Here is a 24,982-nt window from a genome sequence, read left to right as displayed (position 1 = left end):
GACCACATTCAAAAAAAAAAAAAAAAAAAAAAGTCAAAAACCACATCGCATTTATAGTGTTAATGCTAATTAATCCCAAACAATTGCATCGTCCCAGTTCGCCTACTTATACTATGCCCTAAAAGTATGTACTGTTTTTGTGAAGAAAAGTACATACTTTTGAGTGTGTAGCAGAAGAGTATGCAACCTTTGGGACATACTACTTCATCATAATTGCGTTTTTAACAGACACTCTGTCGCTTAGTTACGTGCATCCTGTCGCCATTTAAACTGTCCTGTCAGTCATCTTGTCACAGTTAAAATCTTCCACCTACAATTAAATGTAATTTTCTACCTCTTCGGAGAGAAATGTATCACGTTGATCTGCCTGTCATGGGTCTTATATACGGAGAACTCTCCTAGCTTATGTTTGCATAATGATGCATTTAAAAGTTAATGACCAAACACGTCGGTATAAAAGCTCACAATCCTGTTGTAGATGAAATATAATATGGATAACATTTAATAAATATTTTTCGTCAGGTTAGATACTGATTATAAATCACTCAAACCCCTTTATCTTAACCGTTCTGCTTAACCGTCTGTCTCGCACATCCATCATGTTTGTAGTTTTTTAACACTTTTTATTCATGTTTGTAGTTCTAATCGAATCCCCGTCCACAGCGCAATGGGTTGTGGGCAATATTAGCCGTTAAGAGTGTGCACGGACCTGCACTTTGGATTCTAACTGAAAAAGCAGACCATCCGGGTATGTTTGGAATACTCATTTCAACATATGATTTGGGACATACTAATTCTATTTTTGAATATTATTTAGGACAGATAGTATGCGAATTGGGAAGCAGCAAATAACAAAAGATTTTCAAGACAAAAGCTATGGCTAGGTGTAAATGGAGACTTTCAAGACACACAAAAACATAAAATGTGTCAGTCTGGCTTCATTGCACAATTGACAGATAAGATATTTGGCCTGTCTATAACATTTATGTTGGAAAAACAACAACATATTCTTGCCAAATCTGGCATCCAAGCCAAATCTGATGCTTTCTGTGGGAAGATTCTTAATCCCATCTGGCTGGTGGTGTACACTTAATTCCGATTAGTTAACTTTTGATAACAGAAATACAGTGCATGCATAATTGCATAATTATTATGCAAGTTGATTTTCTGATCATATTTTATTTCCAGGCATACTTTACCAATTCCAAACCACATCAATCTTAATAACTACCATTCATTTTGTATTTAATCATTTATAAGTGATATATAATTGTTCATGAAGGCTGGAAATGAAAAATGCCTTATATTCAGGTATGCATAATTATTAGGAAGGTTTTCTTTTACAGGCAAAGTGAGCCAAAAAGAGATTTAACTCAGACGGAAAAGTAAAAAATTATTAAATGCCCATGAGAAGGATGCAATACTAATGCAATACTAGCCAAGAAGAAAAGACTCATGTTAACTGCAAAATAATTAAGAATTAAGGTGAATAATTAAGTGTGAAACCATCAGGAACCATTTAGTCTCCTGCACCAGCATTTTCCAGAACTGCAACCCACCTGGAGTCTCTAGAAGTGCAAAGTGTCAGGATCTCAGAGACTTAGGTTAAGTCAGGGGTAGGCAAGTTCGGTCCTAGAGAGCTACTGTCCTGCAGGGTTTAGCTCCAACCTTAATCAAACACACCTGAACAAGCTAATCAAGGCTATAGGCAGGTGAGGGTTTTGTTCAGGGTTAAAGCTAAACTCTGCAGGACAGCGGCTCTCTAGGACCGAACTTGTCTACCCCTGGGTTAGGTAAAGACAAGGGTGTAACTTTGGTTTGAAAAATGGGGGGAGGGGCACACACCATCTAGGGGGGTCCGGGAGCATGCCCCCCGGAAGAAAATTTTGTACATTTTAAAAGATAAATTCATTAATCTGGTGAACTTTGAGAATTCAAAATAAAGAGCTTCAACCCATGTTCAGTGTGCAAATTGAACAAAGAAAAAGTCTGTGCATTGACTTGTATCTGAATCCACTGTTGAAAGTAAATCATCCACCCGCCAACCGCCCGATGATATTCTCTTATTTAGATGTATGCATTATTCAAATTCTCAGTGTTAAGCATGATGATGTGGTAACATATCACACTGAAGTAGGCTGCTTATAAACATTTATTTAAAATAAATGTTCTTCTTTGGCTAAATTACATTTCCTTAATAGCCTAAAAACAGGCTTTACTCCCTTCAACCTTAAATTGCCACTGTGTCATTACGTCATTGTTAGAAAACATTCTTATCAAGAATAATGTCTGTTAGTTAAGCTTGTGTATATTTTTGTTAAAGCTATTAAAGTGTTAGTTCACCCAAAAATGAAAATTATGTCATTAATTACTCACCCTCATGTCATGCCACACCCGTAAGACCTTCATTCATCTTCGGAACACAAATTAAGATATTTTTGATAAAACCTGATGGATCAGTGAAGCCTGCATCGCCAGCAATAACACTCCCTTTTTCAATGCTTAGAAAGCTACTAAAAACATAGGCCTTATTAAAACAGTTCATGTGACTACGGTGGTTCAACTTTAATATTATAAAGTGACGAGAATACTTTTTGTGCGGCAAAAATAACAAAATAGCAACTTTATTTTTGGGGCGATTTCAAAACACTGCTTCATGAAACTTCGAAGCTTTACGAATCATTTGTTTTGAATCAGTGGTTCAGAGCATTAAAATCCCATGATTTCAGTAAACGAGGCTTTGTTACGTCATAAGTGTTTTGAAACTTCAATAGTTCACGTGACTTTGGCAGTTTGATATGTGCTCCGCGGTGGTGTAGTCCTAACCCCTAAAAAAAGTCCTAAAAAAAACATTAAAAACAAATAAATACAGTACATTCTAAAATTGGTTGACATTTTCCAGATTATTTTTGACTGCATTTCAGTATGACTTATTTAAACATGCTGCTTTGGAATTATATTCACTGTGAAACGTGACACATCTGAAATTAATGTTTCATCTTATTCAAGTGGGTGGTAAAAAAATAACTTAATACATGTGATGGAAGAATTCAATTGTTTTACACATATTATGAGTAGTTTTAAAATGAACACAACCTGTGTATTTGTTCACAGCATCCAACACAATCTGTGCAGCCAAGAACACCTGTAATGTGTTAATATTACATATTTACACATCTTGAAGACCAGACCTCCAAAACCAAGACCATTCAAGACCAGAGGTGTGGTCGAGACCAGACCTTCCAAGACCAAAACAAGACCATTCAATCAGAAATCCAAAGGATTTCTCAAAAGTTGTTCTGATCAAAGAAAAAGAAAAAAAAAACCTTTGTTTTAGGCACACACAGACATCAAGAATCAGCGTATTAATCTCAACAACGGTCACAAGCAACTCTGAACATTAGAAAACAAGCTACTAACAAGTCACATAAAACAGCAAAAAATAAAATAGTGGAAAATGTCTTAGTAATAAAGGAAATTACTAAGACAATTAAGCTCATAATTTGTTCATGTAGCAATGTATGATGGGAGCCATGGATGAATTTTGATTGGTGGCACCCAGAATGCACTGTCACATGCTTTATTATTCTCACCATTGTTGAGATTCAAAGGCTGATTCTTGATGTCTGTGTGTCTAAATGAAAAAAGTTTTATTTATTTATTTATCAAAACAACTTTTGAGAAATCCTTTGGATTATATTGAAAAAGCTGGATCTTTTGCTGTAGAATCACAGTGCTGCTGTAATCAATAATGTAAATCTAACTCAGAGATTGGGCTCTAAATGTGTTTGGTGATTCAGGTCAAATAATGATTATGTGAAAACATAACCAACATCACCTGATCATCTTTTCTCTTTGCTTGCCTGGCTGTTATAACTCAGTTACAGCAGCCCAGACAAAATTTTGTATTAAAAAGTCAAGGGTCAAGAACCCAACTAAAGCAAACCCTGATCTCCATGACGGTGACTTAAAAATTGTGATTTTCTCATTTCGTGATTCTGCTTGTTAACAGCAGTTCACCTTCCTGACACATTTACTGTGTTAAAATCAAAATATTAAGATCATCAAATGTTAGATCAAACTACCTCAGAATCAACTTTGCGCTGCTGCCCTTGATCGCGTCAAGGATCAGAAAAATGTGCACATGCATTTTGAAAAGCGGATATTTAGGAAAGTGCTACGGCAAGTTTTTGTGCCACCTTGTGGTTTAGAGGAAAATAAAATCAAAGGCACCTTTAGCCCCGTTGTACCCTACTTGTTCATTAGATACTAGTTCTTAATTATTAGATACTAGTACTTATTCCAATAGTGTCTAATATTTAATTATACTTAACTTGTTAAGAAAAATTAGTACTTATTTTTTAAACTAGTACTTATTTTTAGTTACTAGTAACTTTTTAGACCAAAGATATCCTGAACTTAATAGGTACTTGTACTTTTTAAATTTGCATTTCTGCTTAGTAGTGATCGACCGATATTGATTTTTTTTTTTTTAGAAACGATACCAATAATTTGTGTGTTTATGTGCCTGATACCCGATATGCAGAACCCATATTTATTTACTGTTATATTTCTGTTTTTGACATGATTACACCACCACTGAACTGAACAAACCATTTTAATTATAACAATCACTCCCTCCTTACATAGAAAACAAAACAATTCTTATTTAAAAAGCAGCAGCAGCAACACTAATGTTAACAATAAGCAAAACAAATGTAGAATGTCTAATGTTTTCAAATGGAGAAAATAAATTAAAGACAGGAGTCATATCAACTTTGCAGAAATGTAATACTTCATTTTAAACTACAGTTTTAGTAGATTTATAAGCTGTTTAATATGCTAAAGAGTGAAGAATAATTTGCTGGATAATGTTAAATAACTGAATAATATTCTCTGGAATACTGGAATATAACAAAACATTGTATTTTATTGCATTTCTCAACTGGTATGTTATATCAGAATTATTAATAATGTTTTTGTCATTCTAGATTATGAAATATCTGCTGACAAAGCGCTGTTTATCTATGCATTTACACAGAACTATACTCAACCTGCGATCGCTTGCGGAGATAATAATTTCCATAGAGTTGTGTTTACTTGGATGTTTATTAGCGAATTAATGGTTATATAGTAAATGTTTATATAATTACGGTGTTTTAAACAAAAATTAATCTTGTTAAAAATTACATGTGGTGGCTGAGCATCAACCCGCTGAGTGAACAGCAAAATGCAGACGACTTCAGGAGAGTAATGATGAGCATAGACAACAGAGAGAGAATTAAATTCAGCGCTTTTATTTCCAACATGTGCTCATTCATTGCTGTATTATTTAATTCATGCAAAGTTACATCTTTATTAAGACAGACTTGACGGTGTAATGATGGGCTGACAGCGTGAGGATCCATTTGCAGTTTCTTTATTGTGACAACAAAGCACAAGGCAGACAAGGGCAAGACAGTAGCAGTAACAGGGACAGGCTTGGGTCGAGGCAGGCGGCAGACAAACAGAAACTTACAACAGGCAGAGTTCAGGGCAGGCAGCAGACAAACGTAATCCAGGAAACAGGCAAGGTTCAAGGCAGGCGGCAGAGGTTCACAAAAGATAAACAGTCCAATCGATAGCAAGGTAACAGTCCACAAGAAAACGCTCAGTAGTGATCACCGGGGCAAATCAAGACTTCGCAGTGTATGGATGCGTGTGTGCGTCTTAAATAGTGGGAGTGTGATGCAATGCAGGTGTGTGCAATCAGTCCCAGGAATGAGGGCCTATGGGTAACGTAGTCCACAAGGAAGTGACTCAGAACTCAGGTGATGGCTCCCTCCGGCGGCCGGGAGGAGGAGCCGCGGGAGCTGTATTCGTGACAGAGCCCCCCTCCAGACGCGAGGGAGTGGGCGCCGAGGTCTACCACGTGGACGAGGGGCCGGTCTCTCCGGATGCGTCCGATGGAACTCTTCGAAAAGAGATGGGTCCAGAATATCATCCCTGTTGACCCAAGATCGCTCCTCCGGGCCGTACCCCTCCCAGTCCACCAGATATTGTAGCCTTCCACCCCGGCGCCTGGAATCGAGCAGTTCTCGAACCTTATAAGCCTCCTCGCCTTCGATGATCAGGGGTGGGGGGTTGCGGGTCTCAGCTCCCACTGGCTCCTCTCTCGGACCCCCGGAGGGTTTCAGCAAGGATACATGGAAGGTGGGAGAAATACGATAATTAGCAGGCAAGTCGAGTCGAAATGATACAGGAGTGATTTGTTTAAGAATTTGAAAAGGCCCTACAAACCTGGGACTGAGCTTGCGGCATGGAAGTCGGAGGCGAAGATCCCTGGTGGACAGCCAGACCCACTGTCCCACGTAGTAGTGAGGATTGGGACGTCGATGCCGGTTTGCCTGAGTTTCCTGCCGCCTTACAGCGCGCTGGAGATGGTGGTGTGCCAGATCCCAGGTTTCCTCGCTACGACGCATCCACTCTGTGACTGAGGGCAGGTCAGAGGGTTGCCCTGACCAGGGGAAGAGAGGTGGCTGGAAGCCCAACACGCATTGGAAGGGTGTGATTCCGGTGGCAGGTTTCCGTAAGGAATTTTGAGCATACTCCGCCCACATTAAATATCGGCTCCAGTCAGCCTGGTTCTGATGGCAGTAAGTGCGGAGGAATCGTGTCAGCTCCTGATTTAAGTGTTCAGTCTGGCCGTTGGATTCGGGGTGGTACCCAGAGGTGAGGCTGATGTTAACGTTGAGCTGCTTGAAGAAGGCGGCCCAGACACGAGAGGTGAACTGAGGACCCCTGTCCGACACTATGTCCTCCGGCAGGCCGTAGAAGCGAAAGACCGAGTTACACAGGAGTTCAGCGGTCTCCAGAGCTGTGGGTAGTTTGGGTAGTGGCAGTAAGCGGCATGCTTTGGAGAAGCGATCGACAACCGTGAGAATTGTGGTGTGACCCTGGGATTCGGGGAGATCAGTGACAAAGTCGATCGCGATGTGGGACCAAGGACGTTGGGGAATGGGAAGAGGTTGAAGCAGGCCGGCGGGAACTTGGTGTGAGGTTTTGGTGGTTTGACAGGCGATGCAGTTGTTGGTGAATTTGGTGACATCTGCTAGCATGGACTCCCACCAGAACTGGTTTTGGAGAAGTTGCAATGTTGCTGTGATGCCTGGGTGGCCAGAACTCGGGAAATCATGGACTTGGTGGAGTAGTTTGTCCCTGAGCTGGATGGGGACGAAGGTGCGGTTTGGAGGGCACGCTACTGGAGGTGCGGTTTGCTTGTTGAGCTGTGAAATCTCCGTCATGACATCCCACTGTACCGGAGCGAGTAACAAGGTTTCAGGCAGAATGTTCTCAATACCCTCGTTGCGTCCTGTCTCCTCCGCTTGCCTTGATAGTGCGTCCGCCTTGACGTTCTTGGAGCCGGGTCTGTAAGTAACCGTGAAGTGGAAGCGCGTGAAGAACATTGCCCATCTTGCCTGTCGTGGATTTAAGCGCTTGGCTGAGCGCAGGTACTCCAAGTTTTTGTGGTCATTGAGAATAGTGAACGGGTCTCTTGCCCCCTCCAGCCAATGGCGCCACTCCTCCAGCGCCGCCTTTATTGCGAGTAATTCTCGGTTGCCCACATCGTAGTTACGTTCTGCTGCTGACAGTTTGCGAGAGTAGAAGGCACAGGGGAACATCTTGGCTGGATTACCTTGCTTTTGGGAAAGGATTGCGCCAATGCCAGTACTGGAGGCGTCCACCTCCACGACGAAGGGAAGCTCGGGGTCTGGGTGACGTAGGATGGGTGCTGACGTAAAACGTTCCTTCAATTCCTGGAACGCACTTACTGCTTCAGGTGACCAGACGAGTCGAGAGGATTGGCGTTTCGTCATGGACGTTAGGGGAGCGGCAACCCCACTGAAGTTTCTGATGAACCGCCTGTAGAAATTGGCAAACCCCAGGAACCGCTGTAGCTCCTTCAGTGTGCGTGGTTGTGGCCATTCTAACACCGCTTTTACCTTGCTGTCGTCCATTGCCACTCCATCTCGACTGATGACGTAGCCCAAGAAAGATGTTGAGGTGCGGTGGAATTCACACTTTTCAGCCTTGGCATAAAGTTTGTGTTGTATCAGACGTTGCAGCACAGCTCGAACGTGTTGAATGTGTTCGTCGTAGGAGTTGGAATAAATGAGAATATCGTCTATGTACACGATGACCCAGCGGTTGAGCATATCTCGGAAGACATCGTTGATGAAGGATTGAAAGACTGAAGGACTGTTGGACAGGCCGAAGGGCATGACAAGGGTCTCGTAGTGGCCAGTGGCAGTGGAGAAAGCGGTCTTCCATTCATCACCCTCCCTGATGCGAATCAAATTGTAGGCGCAGCGTAGATCCAGCTTGGTGAAGTATTTGGCTTTACGTAGTTGTTCGAGGGCTGCAGGAACCAATGGTAGCGGATAGCGGAATTTTACAGTGATGTCATTCAGACCGCGATAGTCAATGCAGGGCCGTAGGCCGCCGTCTTTCTTCTTAACAAAGAAGAACCCGGATGAAGCTGGTGATGTTGATGGCCGAATGAATCCTTTAGCCAGCTCCTCCTCGATGTACGATCTCATGACTGCATCCTCGGGCTGTGACAAAGGGAATATCCTGCCCTTGGGCGGAGTGGTACCGGGTAATAGTTCGATTGCACAATCACTGGGACGATGAGGTGGTAGTTCCGTGGATTTGGACTTACTGAAAGCGATGGTCAGATCTGTGTATTCGGCTGGTATAGCAGGTTCGAGGTCGGTTGGGATCTTGTCGACGGAGATGGTATGGAGGGGTAATGGCGTGACGGGACTCAGGCAGCGATGATGACAGGCGGGGTCCCACTGGACGATCTGACCCTCCTTCCAGGATATATGCGGATTGTGCGTTCGAAGCCAAGGTAATCCGAGGATGATAGGATTGTTGGGTGAATGGATGACGTAAAACTGAATTTGTTCATGGTGCAGCGCCCCGACTTGCAGACCCAGCGTTGAGGTAATGTGCGCCACTCTTCCTCCTCCTATGGGTTTCCCATCTAGCGCCTCCACTGTTAACGAAGAGTTGCAGTTGGTTAGTTGTACGTTGTGTTGACGGATGAATGTGTCTGACATGAAATTGCCTGCTGCACCAGAGTCCAGAAGAGCATAGGTAGATATAGTTTGACTGTCACTGGTTAGTTGGATGGGGATCTTAAGGCAGTTGGGTAAATAGTCGACATGCTGGGCTGAACTCACCGCTTTGGGATTAGAAGCATTGGGTCGAATAGGGCAGTTGAGCTTGATGTGACCTGCCTGGCCACAGTATAGGCATAAGTGCAGCTGGCGCCTTCTCTCTCGTTCTTCTGGAAGAAGGGGAGTATATCCAAGTTGCATGGGCTCCGGAACGGTAGAGACTGGCGTGAGGTGGCGAACGGGTCGTCGGCCTCGGAGGAGGTTGTTGATGTGAATGGCCAGCTCAATGAATGCGTTCAGCGATCTCCCCTCATCGCGGCAAGCGAGCTCGGCCTGAAGCTCCAGAGACAGGCCCTTGCGAAACAGTAATTTCAGTGTATCCTCTACCCAGTTAGTTTGTGCGGCCAATGTGCGAAATTGCAATGCAAATTCGGCAGCGGTAGATTTACCTTGGTTTAGGGAAAGCAGCTGATCGCCGACGCTCTTTCCGCCCTCTGGATGCTCGAACACCTCCTTGAAGCTTTGCAGGAAGGCCGTAAACGTGGGGAACACAGAGCTATCTTCTCTCCATACCGCTGTGGCCCAGTCAAGTGCTTTGCCCGTGAGTAGGGAGCATACAAACGATATCCGACTGGTATCGTTGGGATACAGCGAGGGCTGTTGGTTTATAAACAAGGAACATTGAAGGAGATAGCCCCTGCATTTGGCTGGACTGCCGTCGAATTTCTCGGGTAGAGCGAGGCGTGGATTCACAGCGGGTGGAGAAGTAAACGCTTGACTCACATTGATAGCAGGAGGCGGTGTGATAGCTTCAGGAGAGGGAAGCCGCAGGCTTCGCAGGGTTTTCACCAGCTCTTCGGTGAGTGACGTAAGACGAGTCAGCTGGTGCTGGTGCGCGGCAAGCTGAGAGGCCTGTGCTGAGAGTTCGGTGGAGATTTGCAGGAGAACTGCTGGATCGTTTGATGGCGAAGTCTTCTGTAATGATGGGCTGACAGCGTGAGGATCCATTTGCAGTTTCTTTATTGTGACAACAAAGCACAAGGCAGACAAGGGCAAGACAGTAGCAGTAACAGGGACAGGCTTGGGTCGAGGCAGGCGGCAGACAAACAGAAACTTACAACAGGCAGAGTTCAGGGCAGGCAGCAGACAAACGTAATCCAGGAAACAGGCAAGGTTCAAGGCAGGCGGCAGAGGTTCACAAAAGATAAACAGTCCAATCGATAGCAAGGTAACAGTCCACAAGAAAACGCTCAGTAGTGATCACCGGGGCAAATCAAGACTTCGCAGTGTATGGATGCGTGTGTGCGTCTTAAATAGTGGGAGTGTGATGCAATGCAGGTGTGTGCAATCAGTCCCAGGAATGAGGGCCTATGGGTAACGTAGTCCACAAGGAAGTGACTCAGAACTCAGGTGATGGCTCCCTCCGCGGGAGCCGTATTCGTGACAGACGGATTATCTTATGTGACTCCGTGAGCTTGTATCTATTTCTTAGAGACAAGCTGCAAAAACTAGCTACATTTCAAGCATTTATGTAACACATCTAATTTGTGCATTAATGGCTGTTATGTTAAAAAAAGTTTAGTAATTACAGCAAAGCAGGTAAGTATACTTTACCTGTGCATGCCATTGTCTCGTCTCCCCTCAGATGCGCTGTAATGGCGATCCTGCGCGCAATTCTCAAAACACCCACAAGATTGCGTTTATTGGTAAATCTGATATTACAAAACCGATATCCGATTATGGTAAAATGCTTAAATATCAGGAAAAATATTGGTAAATCGATATATAGGTCGATCTCTACTGCTTAGTATTCTGATAATACACTGAATATTAATGAACCAACAACATATAAGAGAGAGCTTAGACAGGAAACGGAAATAAGGAGATGCCATTCGAGGTGATATGAATTCATACATTTTTTTTAATTCACATATATATATATATATATATATATATATATATATATATATATATATATATATATATACACACATACAGAGCTGGGTAGTAACGGATTACATGTAATCAGATTCCAAAAATCAAGTACTTGTGATTAAACTACTTTTTAAAATACTCGTAATCAGACTACAGTTATATATTTTTTTTTATGGATTACATGATTACATATTATTTACACAATGGTAGTAAGTTGTTCACAATTCATTGATTCTCCTAATTTTTCATTTTTTTTTTAACGTTTAAATTTTTTTCATAATAAACCTGCCGCTTGGAATCATGCACAGAAATCAGCAACAGCAAGAAATGATGGAAAATGGAGGGGAACACAGCCTTTATCACTGGATGTATACAGACATAATTTTATTTTTAAAGAAAGACACAGGAAAAATGTCACTGTTCAGTGTAAGCTCTGCCTACCAAGGATTAACTGTCCACGGCATCAGATTCAATTCGATTTTTCTTCATTGTTATTATCATATGCAATTCAAGTGTTTTGAGATGAAATATTTGACCTATATTGTTATTGCTGTGAGTTTCACGTTCTTTAATATTCTTTTCTTTTATTTTATGTTGCTATTGTTTGTTTTATCTTCATTGTTACTATGTACTTAAAATGTTTAGGGATGAATATTTGACCTAGAAATGTTATTGCTGTGAATTTAATCTTTTTCAAAAGTAATGTTTGCAGTGTTGCTATTGTTTGATGTTTTTAATTGATACTGCCATATGCACTTCTACTGTTTTTAGATGAAGTATTTGATGTAGCAGTGATATTGCTGTGAATTTCATATTTTTCAATATTTAGGGCCCGAGCACCGATGGTGTAAGGACCCTATTGGAATTGCTCAGCCAATTATTCTTCTCCGAAATGAATCACATTTTTGAGGGCCTAAACATGCTTGAAAACTCATTAAACTTTTGCACACGCGTCAGAAGTGGTGAAAATTTACATCCGATATGGGTTTCAGAATTAGGTGTGGCAAAATGGCTCAATAACACCACCTACAAAATTTCAACGAAGTGCCCCTGATGCTACGTTTCACGTACAAATATGAAATTCGGTACACACATCTAACAGCCCAATACCTACAAAAAAGTCTCTTGGAGCAAAATCTGAAAACCAACAGGAAGTCAGACATTTTGAATTAACTTTGGAAAATGTGTGCAATTTTTGCCATTTCCAGACGTTGTACTTTAATGAACTCTTCCTAGAGCTTTAATCAGATCAAGGTCATATTTGGACAGTCTAATCTAAAGGCCTTAGTGATGTTAAATTGTGAAGATCTTGAGTTTTCGCTGAAAGGTGTGTCCGTGGCTGCCTGACAAATTTCAATGTTTTGCCATGGAACAGGAAGTTGTTTTAACTCGGGCATACAATGTCCAATCTGCCCCAAACTTCACATGTTTTATTAGAGTCCTAGCCTGAAGACATCTACATGGCAATATTCAGTTACAGTCATCGTGCCACCTGTGGGTAACAGGAAATTACATGTTTTACATTGTGATTAACTCCCCATAGACATTTAAACAGAACCACATCATATATGGTCAGTCTAATCTTGAGGCCTTAGTGATGTTAAATTGCGAAGAACCTGAGTTTCCGTTGGAAGGCGTGTCTGTGGCGACTGACAAAGTCTGATGTTTCGCCATGAAAGAGGAAGCTGTTGTAAGTCAGGTATACAATGTCCGATCTGCCCCAAAGTTCACGTGTGATAAGAGTCCTGGTCTGAAGACATCTATATGCCAATATTCAGTTAGTCATAGCGCAACCTGCTGGCAACGGGAAATGGCATGCTTTACACTGTAACTCACTCCCAAAAACACATTTCAATATGCCACGAAGTGCCAAGATACTAGAAACACGTTAAATCATGCAACACTTGGCTAAGTACTAATGTATGTGATTAACGCCACAAAACAGGAAGTTGTTGTAACTCAGGCATACAATGTTTGATCTGCTCCAAACTTCACGTTTGATAATAGTACTGGCCTGAAGACATCTACATGGCAATATTTAGTTACAGTCAAAGCGCCACCTGTTGGCAGCAGGAAGTGTGGCACTTTGAAATGACTTTGCCATATTTCCCTTGTATTTACTTGCTTATATGCACGTCACCCACTGTTCACTGTTTGGCGGTGAGCCCGGGTGTGAGGGCCCTTTCATCACTGCTTGCAGCTTTAATTGTTTTTGTAATGTTGCTGTTTGTTTTCTAAATTTACTTAATTTTAAGTAAATATGTTTTAAAATCATAAGATGTGATTTTGTTTTATTCATTGTTACTATCAGCAAACACTAACAGGTACATTAGTGTTAGTATTCTGAAGTATTAAAGGGTTAGTTCATCCAAAAATGAAAATAATGTCATTTATTACTCACCCTCATGCCGTTCCACACCCGTAAGACCTTCGTTAATCTTCGGAACACAAATTAAGATATTTTTGTTGAAATCCGATGGCTCAGTGAGGCCTCTATAGCCAGCAATGACATTTCCTCTCTCAAAATCCATTAATGTACTAAAAACATTTAAATCAGTTCATGTGAGTACAGTGGTTCAATATTAATATTATAAAGCGATGAGAATATTTTTGGTGCGCCAAAAAACAAAATAACGACTTATTATAATGATGGCTGATTTCAAAGCACTGCTTCAGGAAGCTTTGGAGCGTTATGAATCAGCGTATCGAATCATGATTCGGATCGCATGTCAAACCGCCAAACTGCTGAAATCACGTGACTTTGGCGCTCCGAACCACTGATTCAACACGCTGATTCATAATGCTACGAAGCTTCCTGAAGCAGTGTTTTGAAATTGGCCATCACTATTAGGGCTGGGCGATAAAACGATAACGATATGTATCGTGATAGACACGTGATCGGTATCAATAAAAAATGTGTTCGATAAAACGTTCGATATTTTTTATTCTTCGTCGGAAGAAAATGGAGGTTGCGAAGCAAGTTTGGTTGCATTAACAAAGGCACTCGCTCTCTGGTAACCTAGCAACGTAGGGAGTGACAGGCTAACAGCCAATCATGTAACAGTATCAGGTTTGGTTGCGCCATATCGTTGTCTCGTGCTGGTCTGCTGGATTCCTCTTCAGTAACCGGCGACTGATAGGCAGAAAATGAGTGCCGCAGTGAGCGAGGAAATTGTAAATAAAAGAGGAAAAGTCAGCTCGCCAGTATGGCAGTTTTTTGGATATTATAAGTCTGACCGTATTCAGACCAATGTCGTCTGCAAATTATGCAAGACCGTTGTCCCCGCCAAGACTGGTAATACCACGAACTTGATGTACCACCTTAGCCGCGCTCACCATTTGGAGCACAGCCGTATTCAACCAACAACATCTGTAGCTGCAACACCGCACAACATTTTAATTATTTGAGTTTTCCATGGTTGTTGACCTTTCTGTCTTAATAACTGAGGGGATTATGATCAGAGGAAGGTTAAGTTTAAAATAAAAATGTTTAAATGTAATATATTTTTCTCCTGGTCCTTATTTTAAATGGGTCATAAAAAATATCAATAATTATCGATATCGACCGATATGAAACACTGATATCGTGATACAGTTTTCAGCCATATCGCCCAGCCCTAATCACTATATCACTAAGTCGTTATTTTGTTTTTTTTTGGCGCACCAAGAATATTCTCGTTGCTTTATAATATTAATATTGAACCACTGTACTCACATGAAATGATTTAAATATGTTTTTAGTACATTAATGGATCTTGAGAGAGGAAATGTCATTGCTAGCTATGGTGGCTTCACTGCGCCATTGGATTTCAACAAAAATATCTTAATTTGTGTTCCGAAGATTACCGAAGGTCTTACGGGTGTGGAATGGCATGAGGGTGAGTAATAAATGACATTATTTTCATTTTTGGGTGAACTAACCCTTTAACTGTCCATACATTGCACTTTAAAAAGAATCTGTTGAGGCTCTTGTTGGTAAATAGAATATATTTTTTGGAATTATGTTTTCTTTGTATCTGTCAAAATAGTACAAGATTATCCTACAATATATGTGACATCAAATAAGGGTTAGCACAAAAGTAATCTAAATGTAATCCAAAAGCAGTCAGATTACGTTACCAAAAATGTGTAATCTAAGAGATTATATTACTGATTACAAATTTTGTCATGTAATTTGTAATCAGTAATCAGTAACACCAAAAAAACAAAATAAAGACTTTTTAACAATATCTATATGGGCCGATTTCAAAACACTGCTTCAGAGCTTTACGAATTGGAGCGCCAAAGTCAAGTGATTTCAGCAGTTTAGCCGTTTGATAGGAGATACGAATCACTAATTCAAAAAAAGAAATGATTCATAAAGCTCAGAAGCTTCATGAAGCAGTGTTTTGAAATCAGCCCATATAGATATTGTTGAAAAGTCATTATTTTGATTGTTTTTTTGTGCACAAAAAGTATTCTTGTCGCTTTATAATATTAAGATAGAACCACTGAACTCACATGAACTGTTTCAAATATGTTTTTAGTACCTTTATGGACTTTGAGAGTTTGAATGGCTTTGCTCTCAATAGAGGCCTCACTGAGCCATCGGATTTCATCAACAATATCTTAATTTGTGTTCCGAAGATGAACGAAGGTCTTACGATTGTAGAACGAAATGAGGGTGAGTAATAAATGACATTGTTTTCATTTTTGGGTGAACTAACCCTTTAACTGCCAATTATCAAATCCAAACAGTTAAGTCTTTATAATATTGTACATCAAAGTACATCAATAAATGTCATATTAGACATACTAAACATACATCTTTCCTTGTGTTTTCATACTTTCATACTCCAAATTCATTCTCACTAGTTCCTTATAAGGCTGAAGATATCTCCAAATGAATAGGTACTAGTAGTTATTCTGTTTTTGATATCATCTATTATTTTTTGTCAAGTAATTATTCCAATAGTGACTAGTACCTTTTTAAATATTATTAGTAAGTATTCATTAGACACTAGCACTTATTTATCAAATGCTTTTATTTTTCAGTAGTTCTTACTTACCTATTTAATAGGTACTAGTAGTTATTTATTAGATATTAGAACTTATTTATTAGACACTAGTATATTTTGTAATTGTTACTAGTAACGATTCTTATCTTACTAGTCAACTGCTTTTTTACTCGTCTTATGTTAGGACTAGTCAGCCACTGTATCGTTCAATTAAAAATCTTACTAGTTGTACTAGTAATAAATGTGTACTAGTATCTATAAGTACTAGTAGCTAATGAATAAGTACTAGTATATAATAAACAAGTACTAGTATCTAATAATAAGATCTAGTATCTAATGAATAAATACTAGTATGTAATAAATAAATACTAGTATCTATTTAATAGATACGAGTATCAAAAAAATAAGTACTATTATCTAATGACTAAGTACTAGTATTTAATAATACATACTAGAAAAAATAATACTAGTACCTAATGAACAACTACTAGTATATAAAAAGTATGTATAGTCACAATTGGAATACATACTAGTCAAAACTGAATAGTTGATATCTGAATGACAGATTCACATAGAAGTCAATGGCAAAATTTTAAAATGTGTAACTAGTAACAATAATAGTTACTAGTCACTATCAAAATAAGTATTAGTATCTAATGAATAAGTACTAGTATCTATTTAACAGGTACTAATATCTAATGAATAAGTACTAGTATCTAATAATAAGTACTAGTAACTAAAGAATAAGTACTACAAACCCAATTCCAAAAAAGTTGGGACACTGTACAAATTGTGAATAAAAAAGGAATGCAATAATTTACAAATCTCATAAACTTATATTTTATTCACAATAGAATAATGATGCACAATAGAATATAGATAACATGTTGAAAACTCAAGATCAAATGTTGAAAGTGAGACATTTTGAAATGTCATGCCAAATATTGGCTCATTTTGGATTTCATGAGAGCTACACATTCCAAAAACGTTGGGACAGGTAGCAATAAGAGGCCAGAAAAGTTAAATGTACATATAAGGAACAGCTGGAGGACCAATTTGCAACTTATTAGGTCAATTGGCAACATGATTGGGTATAAAAAGAGCATCTCAGAGTGGCAGTGTCTCAGAAGTCAAGATGGGCAGAGGATCACCAATTCCCCCAATGCTGCGGTGAAAAATAGTGGAGCAATATCAGAAAGGAGTTCCTCAGAGAAAAATTGCAAAGAGTTTGAAGTTATCATCATCTACAGTGCATAATATCATCCAAAGATTCAGAGAATCTGGAACAATCTCTGTGCGTAAGGGTCAAGGCCGGAAAACCATACTGGATGCCCGTGATCTTCGGGCCCTTAGATGGCACTGCATCACATACAGGAATGCTACTGTAATGGAAATCACAACATGGGCTCAGGAATACTTCCAGAAAACATTGTCGGTGAACAATCCACCGTGCCATTCGCCGTTGCCGGCTAAAACTCTATAGGTCAAAAAAGAAGCCATATCTAAACATGATCCAGAAGCGCAGGCGTTTTCTCTGGGCCAAGGCTCATTTAAAATGGAAAACTGTTCTGTGGTCAGACGAATCAAAATTTGAAGTTCTTTTTGAAAAACTGGGATGCCATGTCATCCGGACTAAAGAGGACAAGGACAACCCAAGTTGTTATCAGCGCTCAGTTCAGAAGCCTGCATCTCTGATGGTATGGGGTTGCATGAGTGCGTGTGGCATGGGCAGCTTACACATCTGGAAAGGCACCATCAATGCTGAAAGGTAGATCCAAGTTCTAGAACAACATATGCTCCCATCCAGACATCGTCTCTTTCAGGGAAGACCTTGCATTTTCCAACATGACAATGCCAGACCACATACTGCATCAATTACAACATCATGGCTGTGTAGAAGAAGGATCCGGGTACTGAAATGGCCAGCCTGCAGTCCAGATCTTTCACCCATAGAAAACATTTGGCGCATCATAAAGAGGAAGATGCGACAAAGAAGACCTAAGACAGTTGAGCAAATAGATGCCTGTATTAGACAACAATGGGACAACATTCCTATTCCTAAACTTGAGCAACTTGACTCCTCAGTCCCCAGACGTTTGCAGACTGTTATAAAAAGAAGAGGGGATGCCACACAGTGGTAAACATGGCCTTATCCCAACTTTTTTGAGATGTGTTGATGCCATGAAATTTAAAATCAACTTATTTTTCCCTTAAAATGATACATTTTCTCAGTTTAAACATTTGATATGTCATCTATGTTGTATTCTGAATAAAACATTGAAATTTGAAACTTCCACATCATTGCATTCCTTTTTTATTCACAATTTGTACAGTGTCCCAACTTTTTTGGAATCAGGTTTGTAGTATCTAATAAATAAGTACTAGTACCAATTTATAAGGCACTAGTATCTAACAAATAAGTACTAGTGTCTATTTAATAAATACTAGTATCTAATGAATGAGTACCAGTATCTAAAAAATAAGAACTATTATCTAATAAATAAGTAGTATCTTTTAAAAAGGTACTAGTATCTAAAGAAGAGGCAATAGTAGCTAATTAATAAATACTAGTACTTAATGGAATAGATACTAGTATCTAAAAAGTAAGTACTTTTTAATGATTAAATGTTAAAACGGCTTGCCATAATAGCCATGCTGGGCAACACTGGTAAAATGACGCTACCCTCTCGTTCACTGATCCACTCCCTGCTATAATAGTTAGGCTAATAGTATAATAAAAGCTGTGTAGGACTATACTTTTTTTTTGATAATTGGTCAAAAAATAAATCTGTTAAATCTGATTTTGTTGCATAGAACTGAATGAAGAATAATATATTGAACTTAAAACATTGATATTTAACATTATTTTAATACAGGCTCATTTTCTTCCCAATTTTTGTGTGTTACTTTGAATAAAAGTGTGGTTATTTTATTTTATTGGCTTGTATTTTTTAAAATTCATATTCACTAAAAATATTGAATTTAATTAAATGTCTATTAATATTTCAATTATACAAAATATAATTTAAAATAAGTTTCACTGTAGACATCGTCTGATGACAATTTGGTAGACACCGCCCAACCCTAATCTTTATCGTTATTGCTGTAGTTATCGTCCTTTGTGTGAACAGGGGCCCGTTCTTCGTACATGGATTACTCCGTTATCTTGATTTTACTGTTGACGACTTGTCATGATACAGGATTGACATGTTCTTCGAAGCTCATCATAAATTTGAATTTACGATCAGACACCAAAAATAAATATTTAATAATAATAAAAAAAAGATTACCTGTGGCAGTTGTTTTCATCAGTTCATACTTACAAATAACTGAATAGAGTAAAAGAAAAAAAATATGCGCTCCTCCCAAATTTGTTTATAATTTGTCACTTGAATTCTGAATCTCTTGAGACGCAGATATGTAAGAGGCTGACAATTAACTGAACATATTCTAGTTTAATTAGTGACACTTAGCCTACATTTTAAAACCTTTATTTGAATGTAGCAACATTTTTATTAAACAAAAATCTTTTTGAATAGGGCAACATTTGTATTTTAAAACCTTTATTTTAATATGGAAACATGATACCTCACAGTCTACAGTATTTCTATGATTAAATCGCTGACAGAGACTCCTCCCCCATCAGCCAATCACTGTGGGCATAGTTAGTAAGCGTGTTGACATCATCCATAGCAACAAGGTCAACCCCACCCTTACTCTTAGCTTAAGACTTCTGTCTATTCCTTAGTAAAAGTTTGTCTCAGCAGCTTTGTGAATAGGTTTTAGGAGAAAACTCTTAGCTAAGAACTTTTACTGCTATTTAGGAGAACTCTTAGTGGTAAGATAAAATGTTTTGTGAATACGGCCCCAGATCCTTTTTTTTTTTGGTCCACTTAAGTAGGAATGTGGTCTCAGACCTCTTTGTGTTCATACTGTTGATTTTTGGACCTAGTCCAGTTCAGTGTTTCATGGCTTGACCCTATGGCCTTCAAAATTTGATCCCATTCACTTACATTGCATGTGCCTCACTAACCAAGAAATTTGTTTGTAAAGATTATCATTATTATTATTATTATTATTATTATTACGTATTTTGAAAATGACATTGCTACAAATGCTCTTGAATGAGCTTAAGTTGTTTATCTTTTGCACAAAACATATAAATTTTGTTGCAATATTACATCCGTATTCTTGCACTATATCACACATCCATCTTTGTAAATAACATTTATTTTGAAAAACAAAAAACAAAACAAGGACAAATACAATAAAAGATGCAAATTAAATAAACTGCTTAAATTTTCATTGTACAGTAGGTTTACCTACTGCATTCAAGTAAAAAATTCAAGTAAAAGCATTCAAGTAAAAAATTTAATAATCAAATTAAAAAAATAAAATAAAACTGCATATTCTTAACTGTATGAATAAAACATATACTGATTATACTGATTGTTTTATTAGGCTGTCACTTTAAAAAAGTGCATGGATCCAATATACTGATAAACATACACAGTTTCTTTCCCAGATACATTCACTTAAGACAAAGCCTGTTTATGTAAACCTAGAGTGTACGACAACAAGATGCTACAGATAATTCAGTTTAGTAATGTACATGCACTGTGACAGCTGTTTTTTTGTGCATGCGTTTTAGGTGTGTGCGCTCATAAAAAAACGTATATCAAAAATTTTAAACTGGCAATGCAAGCAGCCGTGTCTTACAGTCTGGAAGCGGTTGAAATTACAATAAACAAGTGTACATTGTGAATGAATAATTTGTAGAGATCTGCCAGAAGCAGCCATGGGGGACAGCCAATTTGTACAGAGGCATCTGATGACCAAACTACATTGGAATTCGCGAACGGAAAAATGAAGTGAGCCCAGAGCGGTTTGTGTTCAAATGCATGTTTTTAGCGAACCATACCACACTGCAAAAAATGCTATTCTTACTTAGATTTTTTGTCTTGTTTTTTGTCCAAAAAATTCTAAAAATTCTTAAATCAAGAAGCATTTTCTAAACAAGTAAAAATTATTGTCTTGTTTTCAGAAAAAATAAGTCAAAATTAAGTAAGTTTTTCCTTAAAGCAAGCAAAATAATCTGCCAATGTGGTAAGCAAAATAATCTTATTTCAAACTGAAAACAATCTTGTTTTCAGTTTAAAATAAGATTATTTTGCTTAACTGTACTCAGACCACGTCCTGAGATGGTCTCGGTTCGATTCGTTTTTAAGGGGTCTGAGATCATTTGGAGTGTTCACACACATATGGGCCAAAAATCATGCGAACTGCACTCAGACCCCTAAAAAAGGACCAAGTGTGAAAACACCCTTACACACATGATGTACAGTTAGTCTTATGCCAAGTTCACACTACAGGATTTAAAGCCCGATTTAAGCCCGATTTGAAAGTTAACGAGCTCGCCGGGCTGTGATCGGGGGGCAAATCAGCAGGTGATCTGCGCTCGCCAATATTTATGTTTGAACTACTAAATATCTAAATATCTGGAGCTGTCAGCCGACTCGATATCCTGTGGTGCCACATGTCGCAACGAGCTACAGCCAATGAAATATACACTGATGTCTATGAAAGCAGCAATAACAATCCATTCAAATATAATTTGCCGACATTTATTCATATCAGATACACATTGTGTAAAACTCTATTCTTCTCCCAATTCACCAGCCACATATATTTCGGTACAAATTGATGAATTCACGTGCTGTAGCCTATAAATCCGACTGACAGGACTCTCTGAACTGAGGAGCAAACAAACAAGGCATCACCCATCTCGTGTTATAGATTAAGATCAAGATCAATAAATACGTTTTTAAATGACAAAACACTCACTTGCATAAAGCTTGGGTTGCTAAATATTAGATCCCTTCAAAAGCACTTGTTGTAAATGATATCACAGACAGTAAACTAGATTTGCTGTGTTGGACAGAAACCTGGCTAAAACCAGATGATTACATTACTTTAAATGAGTCCAGCCCTCAAGGTTACTATTATCAACACGAACCGCGTCGGAAAGGCAAAGTAATTTATAGTAATTTATAGTAATGGATTGTAATGTAATGGATTTTTTAAATAATGTAAATCTTTCATGGGTTTTCTACTACATATTTCAATAAGAGACATCATGTACGTTATATTAAGCCATACAAGTCTTAACACCAGGGGTTCCCTTTAAATCATCGAAATCAACAACATGTATGCTAGACCCTGTACCGACTAAGCTATTGAAAGAGATGCTTCCAGAGGTCATAGATCCTCTTCTTAATATCATTTTTATCTTTATCACTAGGATACGTACCGAAAACTTTTAAGCTGGCTATTATCAAACCTCTTATTAAAAAACCACAACTTGATTCTAGAGAATGAGTCAATTACAGGCCAATCTCGAATCTACCTTCTCTGTCAAATGCTAGAAAAGGCAGTATCATTGCAACTATGTTCCTTCTTGGAAAGAAATGGTATCTGTGAGGATTTCCAGTCAGGATTTAGACCGTACCATAGTACTGAGATTGCTTAGAGTTACAAATGATCAGAGGTGGGTAGAGTATTCAAAAACTGTACTCAAGTAAAAGTACAGGCACTTGTAGAAATATTTACAACAATACAATAGTATGAATTTAGATAGATATTTAAATTATTATTATCATAATTAGATATCTTTGCAACAAACACAGAAAAGACAAGCATTATTTCTGGCATCTGTAACCTGAATATCATTGCATGTCCTTTGCTTTGTATAATAATAATGTATACATTTGAGGAAGAGTGAAAACTCTTTACATGTGCTTGCACTCATAACCACTGAACATCAACACAAACAATGATCAAATGCACATTGACGGATCTTCTTCGTCTGTTCTCCAAAATGTAATCAAATGTATTTCTGCAGGCGCGTGTAAACTGGTTAATGTTTTTGCAGCAATCTAAGCATAAAGTAAGAGGCAGACATGCGAGTGCAGCTCAGCAACTGTATTGACAACAGAACAGGCAGAAAACACGAGCCCAAAGCAATCGACTGCCGATCGCATGCTCCATTACATCCTGTAACATCCCCCATTACAAATATGACTAAACAATCCCTTTTACAAATACAAACTAATTAAGAACAAAATACTATGTAAACTTTGGGCCACATAACATTTAAAGCAACTGCAATAAACTTCAAATTTGAGGTATCTCTGACTATAGAGTCCTTGTTACATTACAGTTCTTTTCCTTTCCAAAAACTGCCACAGCAGCATTTCTAACTTATTACAAATCCAGTCTCTTGGGAGACTTGGACAATCGGCCAGCCCTAGTGTAAGTGTGTTCGTCTGATGATGAGGGTTTGATGGGGTCAGGTGAAGACTGTGGCACGGGCTTCACAAGAGGTGAGTCAGCAGGTCAAATGGCCCCTGCAACAGTCTCTTCCAGCATAAGAGGCAACTAGGGTTCAGTTCTGTCCAGTGCTTGTGTGGCAGTTGACGCTGCCGCTCTTAGGTGCACTCTGTTTTGTCTATATAGGGATCCACCCACATTCACAAGATAAGATCGTGGTGCCACTTTCTGAAGGCAGGTGCCGACCTTCCAGAGTGCTGGGTTTTCCCCTGGAAGGGGCTTCATACGGATCCTCTCTCCAATGTTCAGCTCCGGCAGATCACAAGCTGACCTGTCATAATAGGATTTTGCCAACTGCTTTCATGGCACCAGAAGCTTGTTTGTTACTGGAAGAGACGTTTTCAGTCTCCGCAACATCAATCTTTGTGCAGGGCTACTGTCCATCTATTAAGTTAAAACCTTGTTTGAAAATCCTGCCGAAGACCCTTCCTCGGGAAAAGGACCTATCGCTGCAGCTTGCACGCACTGAAACTCCTGCAGAAAGGCGAAGTAACCACAGCACCTAAACCTATATGCATTTCTTTGATCATCTCTGTTTTCTTGACTTTACTTTCGTTTTATTCTATGTATGTTCCTTTGTTATATTTTAGTCATATATTCGTAGTTCGTATCTATTAAATCCATTATAGTTATACTTTTATTGTCTCTCTTGCTGCTCATTTATAAATCCAAGTCCCTTCAACGTTTGATTTCGCTTGTTATATGCATTTGTAAGTACTTAGATCGGAGATTTCTTCGTGGCCAGAAGAAAACTCCTTTTTAAGAGCTGATAAGAATAACCAGACTGATAATTTTGCTGGACAAAATAGATCACTTTCTCTAAAGTAATTCTAAAACTAGAACTAATTCTGGACCATATATGTATATATATATATATATATATATATATATATATTCATAATTGGTTATAATCCGTTGTAACTGATTATCTATACATAATTCCCTTTTTGGTCAATTTATATTAGAATTAATCATAACGCATATATCACCTCCTATATGGCTTGAATGTATGCGCTTGAGCATCTCTGGACGTAGTGACTTGGGGATAACTTTCTGACCACGGTACAAAATACCATCTTGTGCACTCATTTCATCTCGATAAGGCCAGAATTCTCAGATGATGTGTGTCATTTTTTTCTTTCTCATCAGGCCAGCCTGCAAGAACAGTGGTTTTAAGGGCCTGTAATGCATCATCCCTTTCAGTATGCTCCCTGATTAACTTTAGCCACTGGTCCATCACATTCAGTTATTATTTGACTTGTCTCTACTATCTCAAATGGTATTTGGTATTTCTCTCCTTTGACCAAGCATTCTGTATCAAAAACACCCATGGAGTCCAGCGACTCGCCTGAGTACAGCTGTAGTTTGACATTACTGGGGAGGAGTGGTGTGTGCGATGCCACCTTTACTTTGTCCTTGTAGCTCATCACATTGCATGTTGCCTCTGAATCTAACTGACAATGCAGTAACTTGCCATGTAATTGCAGGGAAACAAAC

The 24,982-nt window shown here is 38.9% G+C and overlaps 1 long non-coding RNA gene across 1 annotated transcript in view; it reads left to right on the top strand.

The window, feature by feature from the left end:
* Window positions 1-24,982, top strand: part of LOC127524958 (uncharacterized) — a 302,506-nt gene that overhangs the window by 232,305 nt on the left and 45,219 nt on the right. The window lies entirely within an intron of this gene.

The sequence above is a fragment of the Ctenopharyngodon idella genome, chromosome 13 (genome assembly GCF_019924925.1).
Source record: "Ctenopharyngodon idella isolate HZGC_01 chromosome 13, HZGC01, whole genome shotgun sequence".
Lineage (NCBI taxonomy): Eukaryota > Metazoa > Chordata > Actinopteri > Cypriniformes > Xenocyprididae > Ctenopharyngodon > Ctenopharyngodon idella.
Note: the sequence above shows the minus strand (reverse complement) of the source record. Positions and strands in the feature narration are given on the sequence as shown.